Genomic DNA, 13,791 nt, shown 5'->3' with positions numbered 1-13,791 from the left:
CGCTTACCAGAATTATTGGATCCACACAAATTTACATTTGGAGGATCACATAAACTTATGCATATATATGCAGATTCTTTCAGCAGTCCATTTTCCAGGGGGATCTCAAGTATAGCTAATCCTTTCGTGTGCTGAGAAATATTTTATCTCCAGCCAAACAAATCCGTAGAAGTAGTTAGGTACATATAAAGGAAAACAGGGACCGAAAATAGTGTAATTCCATTTTTTATATAAAAAATTAAATATAAAAGTAATAAACTCACATGTGTACAATAAGTTGAGCGCTTATCAAGATAAAACACGGCTGAAGGAAGATGATTATGATGAAACAGATTTAATGAAAATTGACAGGTGTGAGAGTAATGCTCTGTGTGAGGCAGCAAATGAGCCTAAAAATGAACAGGATACAGACATGGTGTCATGTGATGGTGAACAACCAAATGAGCAGAGAGGTGATGAAGGCCAGGAAGGTGAAATGCCTAATGGTAGTTTTGCTCTGTAATCATGCCTTCAGCCTTGTGACCTGGAAGAGGAGATTTTATGTTTCAGCCAAGGAATCTATTCTGTTGCGCCTGGTGAAAGAAATAATCCTGTTAGCTTTTTCAAAACACCTAAACTGGAGGCCATGGCTTTCCCTGTACAGTATCCGACTGTTCAGAACACACTGGATGAAGAGAGAACTCTTAAATTAACACCGAGTAAATATTTCAAAATAAGGCTTTTTTGTGTTGCCAGAGACTTCGTTCTTTGCAGTTTGTGACAGAAATTCATTTGGCAACATTAAGCCTGACAATACAGCTAAGGAAAGGAAAACCTTTTACGAGGGATGGAAGAAATATTACCTCGGGAATATTGCAAGACAAACGTGAGGTGGAGAGACTGGTGCGAAACAAGGAAGCTTTGAGATTTATGTAGCCCTTGAGGGGAACCCCCGCCTACTGGGAGAAAACTACAAGAGATCCTTTTGCCATGATCAGACAGTTGGGAACTCCTATATTCTTCTGTACATTTTCTGCAGCTGAAATGCGATGGCCTGAGGTTATCGAGGCAATAAAAAGGCAGCAAGGTGAAGATGTCAATGTGGAAGGGATTGACTGGTCAGCTAAGTGTGACATACTGCGAAGCAATCCTGTGACAGCAATGCGCATGTTTCATAAGTGTGTTGAGGCATTATTCAGGGATTTGATCCTATCTCCTGCAGAGCCCCTAGGCAGAGTCGTTGACTTTTTTTTTACAGAGTTGAGTTTCAGCATCGTGGAAGTCCACACATCCACTGTCTCATATGGGTTGATGGTGCTCCTGTTTTTGAAGAAGACGATGATCAGACTGTGTTAGATTCTGTGTCCAAATACATCACAGCTCAGCTGCCCAACCCACATACACAACCTGCTCTGTACAAGAAAGTCACAAAAGTGCAGACACAGCAAAAATCACTCAAGGACATGTTTCAAAAGTCTCAGCTCGGGTTGCAGATTTGGATTTCCTAAACCACCCATCAGAAACACAATAACGAGACCTGGTGAGTGCATCGAGTGGAAGTGGAAAAAGCAAAGCAAAAACTTCAACCACTTAACTTGCTTTTAGATGAACCTGAAACAGCATCTCTGAGTTTTCAGCAGCTCTTAACTCAATGCAATCTGGCATACAGTGAGTACGGGCAATGCCATAACATGGTGAATAAATCCAGTGCAGTCATTCTGAAGCGTGACCAACAAGGACTGCTGGGTAAATGGATATAATCCATATCTACTTGAAGCTTGGAATGCCAATATTGATGTCAGTTATATACTGAATGCATATTCGTGCATCATGTATCTCACCAGCTACACTACCAAGAAAGAATCTGGACTTTCTGAGTACCTTAAAACAGTCATCGAAAACTCCAACAGAGACCACGTCAATGAATGTGATGAAATGAGAGAAATATGAGGGAGAAGGACAACAGAGCAATATAAGGTAACTTGACCCTCCGCATATATATCATACCAAACGGTAGATAAATATCCCTACCTTACATAGGTGACATTCGGGGGGGTCAGAGGAGACTCATGAGGCAGAAAATTAACAAGAAAGCGCCGCCTCACACATACAGCAGTATGGCACTGAAACCCTCCCTCTCTGAGGGGAGGCACAGTGAGGAGAACAAACAGACAGCCCCTTCTGCTGCTTTACATAAAGATGTTCTCTCATTAAAGGCACATAGTCTCTCTAAACAAATACCTGAGAAAAATATGTCAGTTCTGGAGAATTTAGAACTTTCCACACAAAAAGACTTATCCCCTCCTGTAACGCTGAAACAAATAGAAAATCTGCTTCAAAAATCACTAAAATCCACTGCAGATACCATCACCACAAAACTTACTAAAGAAATTAGAGAGCTTGGTCAGCGTAGATCAGCACTGGAAATTAGAGCAGACGATCTGGAAAATTATACATCTAACATTGCCTCAGAAATTGATTTTCTTAAAGAGGAAAATGACATATTACAATCCAAATTGGAGGATTTTGAAAATCGTGCAAGACGCTCCAATATACATATTAGAGGAATACCCGAATCTGTGACTGATTTAAACTGTGCTATTACTGCACTTTTTCAAGAATTACAACCAGCTATCCCACTAGAGCGTCTTGAAATGGACCGGGTTCATAGAGCCCTAGCACCAAAGAAAACAGATGGTCCTCCCCGTGACATTATCGCAAAATTGCATTTCTACCGCACTAAGGAACTACTTCTAAATACAGCTAGAAATAAAGTTCCCCTAATTTTCCAGGGTCATAAATATCAATTATTCACAGACCTCTCACAAATTACAATCAACAAAAGAAGAACCCTGAAACCACTACTGCAAATATTACAGCGAAATGACATAATCTACCAATGGGGCTTTCCTTTCTCAGTGTGTTTTACTTTCCAAAGTCGCAAATATATGTGCCGAACAGCTAAGGACCTGCAAACTACTTTACAGAAACTAGGGATGATAAACACATCAAGAGATGCTGCGGACACTCGACAAAAATCATCCTCATATGCTGATAATCCCTCCTCTGCTTCCAGAAGAGAAGAAGACTACAATGCACAGAAAAGAAGACGCATACAAACTTCACCTCCGGATCCAGATCTGGCTGACACTATGGACTGATAAACACCTGTACTGAGGCTACTATCTTGCCTTTTCAACAGAATGGCTACTGCCGAGTTTTTTCTCTGACTTCCAATCAATATTTTTATCATAATCTTATTTAAGAAATGTTCCTAATAATTTAGACACCTTATTATAACTGTTTTTTTTTCTCTCTCTTCTCTTCTTTGTCTCTGAGGTTGCCTTAATCTTACATTTTTATTTTTTGCTTGAAAAATGAAATTATATGATTGGCTCTTGGTGTTCTGCAGGGAAGTTCCTTGCACCCTCTCTTGCTACCCTCAGCAGCTCGGTGTACACCGGGCAGTTGACAGTGGCTCATGTACCCTTGGAGGGAGAGTTTTTCTCCTCCCAACGGACACATTAAGAACATAGATATGTTAAGATATATTTCAATATTGTATATTAATTATATTTTCTTTTTCAGTCATTATCTCCTTTCCCCTCCCTCCCTCCACCCCTATACTCTGGAGACAAATAATTTCTTATATGACACACGTTCTAACATAAACACCAACATATATTTACTTTTCCCAACTCCATGGCCCAATTAAACATCATATCATTAAATACTCAGGGACTAAACGTTCCACACAAACGCACTAAAGCCTTCCGCACATTTTCATCCAAAAAAGCACATATAGTTTGCCTCCAAGAGACTCATTTTGCGTCACAATCCACTCCCAAATTTTTCAGCAAAGACTACCCCCAAGTATACACAGCTTCGGCCTCCTCTAAAAAAACGAAGCGTGCTTATAGCTTTCCATCGCAATACACCATTTTCACTAATGAAGGAAATCAAGGATCCAGAAGGTCGTTACTTGATCCTTAAAGGACACCTATTTGATACCGCTATCACCATTACATCATACTACGCTCCTAACAAAAATCTTATTTCTTTTCTTTCTCATTTATTTTAAACTATAGAACACCACAAAATAGGTACTACAATTCTATGTGGAGATTCTAATCAGACCATATTTCCATTTTTGGATAAATCACCAATCCCACAGTCACATACAGCAGACAAACAACTCTTATCAAAACTAATTACAAAACATAACCTAGTAGATACTTGGAGAGAATTGAATCCAACCAAGAGACAATACACACATTACTCGTTCCCTCGTCGCTCATTCTCTAGGATAGACCATATACTTATGTCCATAGGGCTAATTCCAGAAATAATATCTACAAAAATTATTCCCATCCCATGGTCCGATCATAGTGCGCTTTACATTACTGTTGCCTCTATAATTCCAAAAAAAAAAAGATCCAACATGGATATTAAGAGATTTCCTACTCAAAAATCCAGCTCATAAAAATAATATTGAAATTGCGCTCAAAGATTATATAAAATATAACTCCACACCTGACGTCTCTCCGACTACATAATGGGAAGCACACAAACCTGTTCTCCATGGCATATGTCTACAGCAAGCAAACATATTTAACAGAGAGCGGAAAATCCTTTGTCAGACTTTAGAAACAAATTTCAATAAATGTCACATAGCATTCCAAAACAACCCTTCTTATTTATCTAAAATAAATCTTGACAAAGCTAAATTGGAATTTGATCTATTCCTTACTGAAGCAGCGGATAAAACCATCAAGAGATCACAACACAATTTCTATATCAATGCGAATAAACCTCACACACTATTAGCAAGGGCATTAAAATCCTGCCAGAACCCAACGAATCCAATACGTCTAAAAATCTCTAGGGGGGTATACACAAATAATCCTTTAAAAATATTACAAAAGTTCAAAACACAATAAAAAAACGTATACTCTTCTAATAATGAGTTGGACCCTTCTAGAGCGAATGATTTTTTTCTCTCATATATCTCTACCGACACTAAAACACAAATGGAAATGATGGAGGAACCAGTGTCAATTATAGAGGTATCAAAAATCTGAAACTAAATAAAAGGCCAGGTCCTGATGGTTTTTCTGAGCTGTATTACAAAACGTTTGTAGACACCCTATCTCCAGTCTTAACAAACACTTTTAATTCCCTTTTGGAAGGTCATTCTTTTAGAAGAGAAACCCTAACTGAAATTATCTGTATGCTCCCTAAGCCTCACACAGACGATTCAATATGGTCTAATTATCGCCCTATTTCGTTACTAAATTTGGACATAAACATTTTAGCCAAAATTCTAGCTAACAGATTAAATACTATTATAGGCAATCTTATACATCGTGATCAAGTGGGCTTCATTCCATTATGTCAAGCAGGAGATAATATTAGACGTGCAACACTCCTGTCACATGCCGATAAAAAAAAGACGTATTCCCACTTGTTTTCTTTCTTTAAATATTATGAAAGCTTTTGACACAGTATCATGGTCATATATGAACTATACCCTTTCCAAATGGGGATTCGGCCCTCATTTTTTACGATGGATCTCTAATTTGTATCAAGATCCCAAAGCTTATATCAGATATGCAGGGTACAAATCGGACAAGTTTAATATACTGAGGGGGACTCGTCAAGGATGTCCACTTTCCCCATTATTATTTGCTTTACTCATTGAACCTTTAGCACAAAGAATTAGGATGGAACCCACTATAACAGGTATTGAAATGGGTGGCTTTCATCATAAGCTCTGTTTATTCGCAGACGATATTCTCCTTTTTCTATCTTCTCCACATGTTTCGGCCCCAAATCTTATGGTTGTACTACAAGAATTCTCATTTATTTTGGGCCTTAAGGTCAATATTCAAAAATCTTCAGCATTAAACATTTCACTTGTCGAGAAAGATAAACAATCTTTACAAAATTCACTACCCTTTAAGTGGGTAGATCACAGCCTCCCATATCTGGGTGTGCAGTTTACTCCTAACCCCTCCGATTTATTTGCAGCTAATTACCCAGCTCTATTAAAAAATATTACAAGGTTATTATCTAATTGGTCATCAATGCCGATATCATGGTTTGGGAAAATCAATATCATAAAAATGTCTGTCCTTCCGAAATTTTTATATTTATTCAGAACTCTCCCGATTCATATTCCTGCATATTTTCTTAGGCTGATTCAACAAAAAGTAACGAAATTTACTTGGGGGAAAATAAAACCCAGACTTCACAAAAAAAACACTTGTTCTCCCCAAAGCTTTGGGTGGTTTGGGATTTCCAGACTTTAACATATATTATAAGGCAGCTCAATTATCTCAATTAACAAAATATCACTCTTCTACAGAGATTCCTTTATGGGTCCTCATTGAAGCTGTAGACTGTGATCCTCTTCCTATAAACAATATATTATGGTTACAACCTGCGGATCGTAAGTCTATAAATAACCCAATTTCTAAGCACTCTCTATCTATATGGGATAGGTATAGAAATTCACATGGTCTGCAATCTCCACAAAATCCGCTATTATCTTTCCACAAGAATCCGACTTTTTAACCAGCTTGGAAATATCCCAAAACCTTTAAAGCTTGGTCTAAGGCTGGTATCACTTGTCTATATAATTTAACTTCAACTACATCAATAAAATCTTTTACAGCTCTATGTGAATTATATAAGCTTCCACAATCAGAAATATTAAAATATCTCCAAATCAAATTTTTTTATACTCCTCTTCTCAATTTAAATGTAAACTTACATAATATTTCTCAATTTGAAAGATTTTGTCTCAAGGAACCACATGCTAAAGGTCGTATTACATCATTGTATACACAATTGATATCTAATTCTAATACTGTTATACCTAAATATGTGGCCAAGTGGGAAAAAGATTTGGATTGTACGATCGATTCTAGGTCTTGGTCCAACATATGGTCTTTCACAAAATCTTCCTCTATAAATATATTGGCATCTGAATCATCATATAAAGTTCTCACACGCTGGTATTTGGTTCCTGCGAGAATCGCCAAATTCTCAACAGACAACACCGGCCTCTGCTTTTGTGGCTGTCCAGAAAAAGGTACCTATCTACATACCTAGTGGCATTGCTCAATTGTACAATCATTTTGGAAAAAGATCTTTATGATAATTAAAAAATGTTTTGATCGTCCAATTTTTCCAGACCCAATTATAGCTCTCCTTAATTTAAAACCAGCCTTTCTGAATCAGAAACAATTCAAATTAGTTCTTACACTCCTGATAACCGCAAAGCCAATGCGTGGAAAACAGATGTGGTGAATATTGCAGAAACCAAACGTAGAATGAATCAATCTTTCATCCATGCTAAAATGGACGCTATAGATAAAAACCAGATGACAAAGTTTTATACAATATGGAAACCTTGGATTAAATATTATACGTCAGATAATATTGACAACCGGGTTTTATTGTTATGGTGATTAAGATTTTTTATAGAATTACAACATTAGCTGATACATAAAACCTCCTCCGGAGAATTAGTCCCTCCCCTTCCCATCCTATATACCTTTTATGTTCTTCCCTTACTATATAATACTTACTATAAACATACTTTAGAAGTTATGGCCAAAACTTTAAAATCATATATTTTCTTTTAGACATATTTATATTTTCTTGGGATTAAAATGTTTAAAACTCAGCTATAAGAATGTTTTCAAATTCTAAAATATATAAGGCCATTTATTGTTATTCCCACGAGAATATCTTGAAATTCTTCTTTGCTTTGTATCATCCGTACTTCAATATGTCTACTTTTTATTTCTGGTATCACATAATTTGTCTTATATTCTGTACATGTAATTTATTTTAACATAAAATAAAAACTTTTAAATGGCTAATATGCAAGATATTGTCCTAAAAAGGGTTAGGGGACCCAGCTCCTGCCCCAGGGGACATGGATCAATGCCAATTTTTTTTTTTAAACGGCTGTTATTTCAGGAGCACTGATTTTAATGACGATTAAAGTGAAAAAAAAGTGAAATTTTCCTTTAAATATCGTGCCTGGGGGGTGTCAATAGTATGCCTGTGAAGTGGCACGTGTTTCCTGTGTTTAGAACAGTCCCTGCACAAAATGACATTTAATGGAATAAAAGTAATTTAAAACTGCTTGCGGTTTTAATGTAATGTCTGGTTCCGGAAATCCGGATAAAAATCTTTGAGAAAAAAATGGCATGGGTAGCCCCTCCTGCCCATTACCAGCCCCTTTGGGTCTTGTATGGATATTAAGGGGAACCCCGTACCCAAAAAAAAAAGGAAAGGCGTGGGGCCCCTAGGCCCTATATACTCAGAACAGCAGTATACAGGCAGTGCAAACAAGACAGGGACGGTGTAGATTTGTTGTGTTAAGTAGAATCGGTTTGTAATTTTGAACTGGTACATTTTTAAAGTGAAGCTCCAGTCAAAAAATCTATTTTTAAGCTTTTTGGAAAACATAGGAAAGGGTTATCACCCCTGTATAATTTTTTGGGCCGTCCATCTTTTTTCATCTCACTTCCTGTTGTCTCCTTCCATTTGCAAGTAGGAGACGTTTGTAAGTTGGATGTTTGAAAGTAGGGGCCTGCCCTATATGCTCTGCAGAAATGTGGGCCTAAGGTGTTGGTGTTACCACAACGTTGTAAGCCCTCAAAGTGACTCTTGGTGGGTGCTGGAGCACCCTGCTGTGAATGATTATATCAAGAATTGTAATTACAGGGGGCGTGGCCTGGACATGGCGGGATGAAGTCGCAAGGCACATGAGCTACCACCTCTAGACCCAGCAAACAAGGTCGTTATGCCAGCACGAAACCTACTTTTAGCCCGGTCATGAGCTGCCGCAAGAGACGGAAGCACAAGGGTTCTGCCAAACCAACTCCAACCTCCCAGATCGAAAGATTTCTCAAGGGAAGGTCTGATCTGTCCCAGGAGAACCGGATGGAGCAGACATGTGGTGAGGGACTGTCTCCAGCAAACATGGCGTCTCAACAAGCCTTGTGCTCGCAGCCCGTCAGGGATGCCAGCCTTGCTGAACCCTCAGATGTCTGGACAGGGGGGACCCGTCCTCCCCTCACAACCACTGGGAGGTGATACAAACATATGGGCACTATTGCGGGCTCTCCCAACGAAAGCAGATATGGAGGCCCTCCCCACCAAGGCTGACATGGAAGCCCTGGTACAACGGATGGAGGAGCAGCACTGCCGGGACCTCCAGGAGATTCGCTCCGAGGTCCAGGAGATTGATGTGCGATTAACCAGAAAGGAGGCCACCGTAGGATCCCTGGAATCCCGTACCTCACAGCTAGAGAAAGAACAGCTAAAGCACCAGGAACAATTGGCAGAGGTTCAGCTACATGCGGAAGATCTTGAAAAACGCAACCGCCGCCAAAACCTAAGGTTCCGGGGAATACCAGAGGCGACAGGCACAGAGAGCCTAGTGGAGACGGTGAGAGCAATTGTCCACAAACTACTGGAGAATGACTTCCCTGCGACACTGGAGTTCGACAGGGTGCATAAGTCCCTAGGCCCAAGGCCCGTGGATGTAGAGAGGCCCCTGGACGTTATCAGGGAATTATTAGATCAGACTGTGTGGACCGCACAGAGGAAACCCAAAACGCATGTAAGTGAAATAACAAAAGTGTTTATTATAAATGAAAAGAAAGTGAAAACAAACAGTGCACTACCAACCACAAACAACAAGTAATATATACAATACATGGGAAATACCAGAGTCGTCAACAAAAGCCAGGCCGAGGTCATACACCGGGGAATCAGTAGATGTGTAAGGAAGGGGAACCAGAAGGAGAGGGAGAGGATGGATGGATGGGCTGCAGAGCAGGGATCTTAGGTAACAGGAGACAAGAGGGGCAGGTCCAGGATGGGCTCAGGATCAGGATCAGGAAGGAACAGGTCAGGTAGACACAGGCTCAAGGTCCAAGTTCAGGCAACAAGGTCAGGGCACATGGAGAGAGCGATACCAAGGCAAGCATGTGGGGGCTTGCCAGGTATTTATAAGACTACAAATGATTACCCTCACGTAACAGCTGAGCGCAGAAGGTGCTGTCTGCTCCACACTGCTGGAGTACACCCGCTGGTGGGCACCGGTACTACAGCCCAAGGATCCAACAGTGCCACCAGGAGGTAGGTCCTCTTATTACAGGCCCTGGATGTTAGAAGACACCCGCTGGTGGACACTGGTACTGCAATCCAAGAGACCAACAGCACCACCAACGGGTGGACCTTTTCATGACAGTACCCCCCTCAAAGGAGCAGCCTCCGGATGCTCCAACTAGGTGTAATTGTCCAAAGTTAATGGCCTCAAACCACACAATGGATGAGGGCACGTCAAGCTGAGTACCGGGTTTTTCAAACCAGACAGCAGGCACATCAGAGCCATCGGGTCGTCGAGCTGGGCAGCAATCTCCGTGTCGTCGAGCTGAGCAGCAATCTCCGGGTCCTTAGGCCGAACAGCAAGTACTGTAAGGGCAAGCTGGATCACAGGCACTGGCTCAGCAAGCTGAGTAACGGGTCCCGGCATCAATCTGGGAAGCTGGAACATCAGGCTGGGAAGCCGGAACATCAGGCTGGGAAGCCGGAAAACATCAATCTGGAAAGCTGGCACATCAATCTGGGAAGCTGGCACATCAATCTGGGAAGCTGGCACATCAATCTGGGAAGCTGGCACATCAATCTGGGATGCTGGCACATCAATCTGGGAAGCCGAAAACATCAGACTGGGAAGCCGAAAACATCAGACTGGGAAGCCGACACATCAGACTGGGAAGCCGACACATCAGACTGGAAGGCAGGCAGCAGGACATCAGACTGGAGGGCTAGCACAACATCAGACTGGAAGGCTGGCACGTTGGACTGGAAGGCAGGCAGCAGGACATCAGACTGGAAGGCTGGCACATTGGACTGGAAGGCAGGCAGCAGGACATCAGACTGGAAGGCTGGCACGTTGGACTGGAAGGCAGGCAACAGGACATCAGACTGGAAGGCTGGCACGTTGGACTGGAAGGCAGACAACAGGACATCAAACTGGAAGGCTGGCACGTTGGACTGGAAGGCAGGCGACAGGATGTCCGGCTGGGTAGCTGGAACTGGAACGTCAGGCTGGGTAGCTGGAGCTGGGACGTCAGGCTGGGTAGCTGGAGCTGGAACGTCAGGCTGGGTAGCTGGAGCTGGGACGTCAGGCTGGGTAGCTGGAGCTGGGACGTCAGGCTGGGTAGCTGGAGCTGGGACGTCAGGCTGGGTAGCTGGAGCTGGGACATCAGGCTGGGTAGCTGGAACTGGGTTGGTTGGTGCGGAGGCGGGTTGGGTTACTGGCAGGATTGTACTGGTCGGAAAGAACCATTGTTTCTTTTTTGACTTAGCCACTGCTGCTTTGTATGTAGGTGTAGGGCTGTAAGAAAAGAAAGTATCTGGGCAAAAGGAAGACCAAGGAACAGTGGCAGAAGGAGGGTTTTGTGGGATTGTTACAGGTGGAGGAGAAGAGGCAGGTGGATTGAAGGCAGGATAGGTGCTACACTTGGAGACAGGATAGTAGTATTTGGTAGGAAGTGGAGTAGACTGGGCTGTAGCTGAGGTTGCCATAGGCAATGGGGAGATAGATACTTGGGAAGGCAGGTGATTAATGGCAGGGCTGGAATGTTGTGGCTTAGCTAAATGCAGGATATCTGACCATGCTTGTAGCACAGGTTGAACAAACACTGATTCACACACAGCCTGACTACCCAGAGATTGCACTGAATAGATGCAATCGGACAACACCTGCTGTGGACAAGAGGAATAACATTCCATGAAATAGGCTGGATCATCCTCTAACAACCATACCAGGGATTCCACTTGGCCAGAATTGAAGGGGGGAGAAAAATCATCACTTCCTTCGGGATAACATGACAGGGCTGGCTTTGCACATAATTGGATTAAGGGCTGAACATCCTCAAATGACATGTAGCCCTGATCCACCAGGGAATGAGCTGATCGGATGTCTCCATCAGCTGGTCACTAGTCCACCTCTTTAGAAGATGACAACAATATTCACCATCCTCTTCTGCCAGCAGAGAGTAATACGTGATTTCATTGAAATCCATATTGGCAGACTAACAGGTCAGGATGGTTCCTCAATGCAGCCACGTCTGGTCAGGGATGGCCTTGGTATACTATCAGGGAATTATTAGACCAGACTGTGTGGACCGCACAGAGGAAACCCAAAACTCATGTAAGTGAAATAGCAAAAGTGTTTATTATAAATGAAAAGAAAGTGAAAACAAACAGTGCACTACCAACCACAAACAACAAGTAATATATACAATAAATGGGAAATACCAGAGTCGTCAACAAATGCCAGGCCGAGGTCATACACCGGGGAATCAGTAGATGGGTAAGGAAGGGGAACCAGCAGGAGAGGGAGAAGATGGATGGATGGGCTGCAGAGCAGGGATCTTAGGTAACAGGAGACAAGAGAGGCAGGTCCAGGATGGGCTCAGGATCAGGATCAGGAAGGAACAGGTCAGGTAGATACAGGCTCAAGGTCCAAGTTCAGGCAACAAGGTCAGGGCACATGGAGAGAGCGACACCAAGGCAAGCATGTGAGGGCTTGCCGGGTATTTGTAAGACTACCAATGATTACCCTCACGTAACAGCCGAGCGCAGAAGGTGCTGTCTGCTCCACACTGCCGGAGTACACCCACTGGTGGGCACCAGTACTACAGCCCAAGGATCCAACAGTGCCACCAGGAGGTAGGTCCACTTATTACAGGCCCTGGATGTTAGAAGACACCCACTGGTGGGCACTGGTACTGCAATCCAAGAGACCAACAGCGCCACCAACGGGTGGACCTTTTCATGACAGACGTGCTGTGCCATTTGCACCGCTACAGCCACAAAGAACAAATCCTGTGGGTGGCGAGGATCAAGGGACCGATTGACTTTGATGGGGCACAGATTGCAGTGTTCCCCGATGTGTCCCGCTTCACGCTAATATGGAGAGCCATGCTTAAGCCACTACAGGAGTGTCTCTGTCAGGCTGAACTATCCTATAGATGGGGATTCCCCCTCCAGCTGACAATCCGGAAAAAGAATGCCTACTTCACGCTGCTCTGCTATGCTGTTCTCCTGGATCTCTTCAGGTTCCTGGGAATGGAGCTGTTCCCGCTGCAAGACTGGCTGGGTCCCCTGTCCAGCAGGGAACCTCGCCCAACACCCCAAAGTGCCTCTGGAGGCTTGAGGAGCCCCGGAGCAGTAGGACGGGCCGTTTGCTACAAGCGAGTGATGAGCTCGGGCCGCTATCGAGACATATCTGTACCTGATGGAGCCTGTCGCGGACCTGGGTCCCTGGGTGAGATTTTCCCCTATAGTATGCAGTCTTACTGGTTCTCTCCCCCGGTTGGTGGGCTCCCCTCACCCCCGACTACTCCCTCCCGCTTCGAGGCTGAAGCAAGAGCATGGTGCAATATGGTCCACTGACCCCTGCATCTCATACTGGATTACAGGGCTTCCTGAGGGACCTGGCTATCCTTTGCCCCAGGGAGAGTCCCCCCGTGTTGAGTTCTTTTACCACCCTCTGGATGGAAGACTAAAGCCCCCCCAACTTTATCCCCTTTTTTTTCTGTTCGTGGCCCGGGTGCTCGGGGGGGGGCTGCCCTGCAGGAGGCCCTTGCACCTTTAAGCTGTCGGGATGCGGGGACGCTACTGAGGGCTCAAATTGGTTGGTCTTCTTTAACTGGGCTCTTTCAGGTGGCATAAGAGTCTCTCTGCGAGAGGGACTGTTGCTGAGCTTCT

The sequence above is a fragment of the Lithobates pipiens genome, unplaced genomic scaffold (assembly GCF_037356315.1).
Source record: "Lithobates pipiens isolate NorthernLeopardFrog02 unplaced genomic scaffold, aLitPip1_a1.2 Scaffold_10, whole genome shotgun sequence".
NCBI lineage: Eukaryota > Metazoa > Chordata > Amphibia > Anura > Ranidae > Lithobates > Lithobates pipiens.
The sequence above is the reverse complement of the archived record's forward strand: the minus strand, read 5'-3'. Positions refer to the sequence as shown.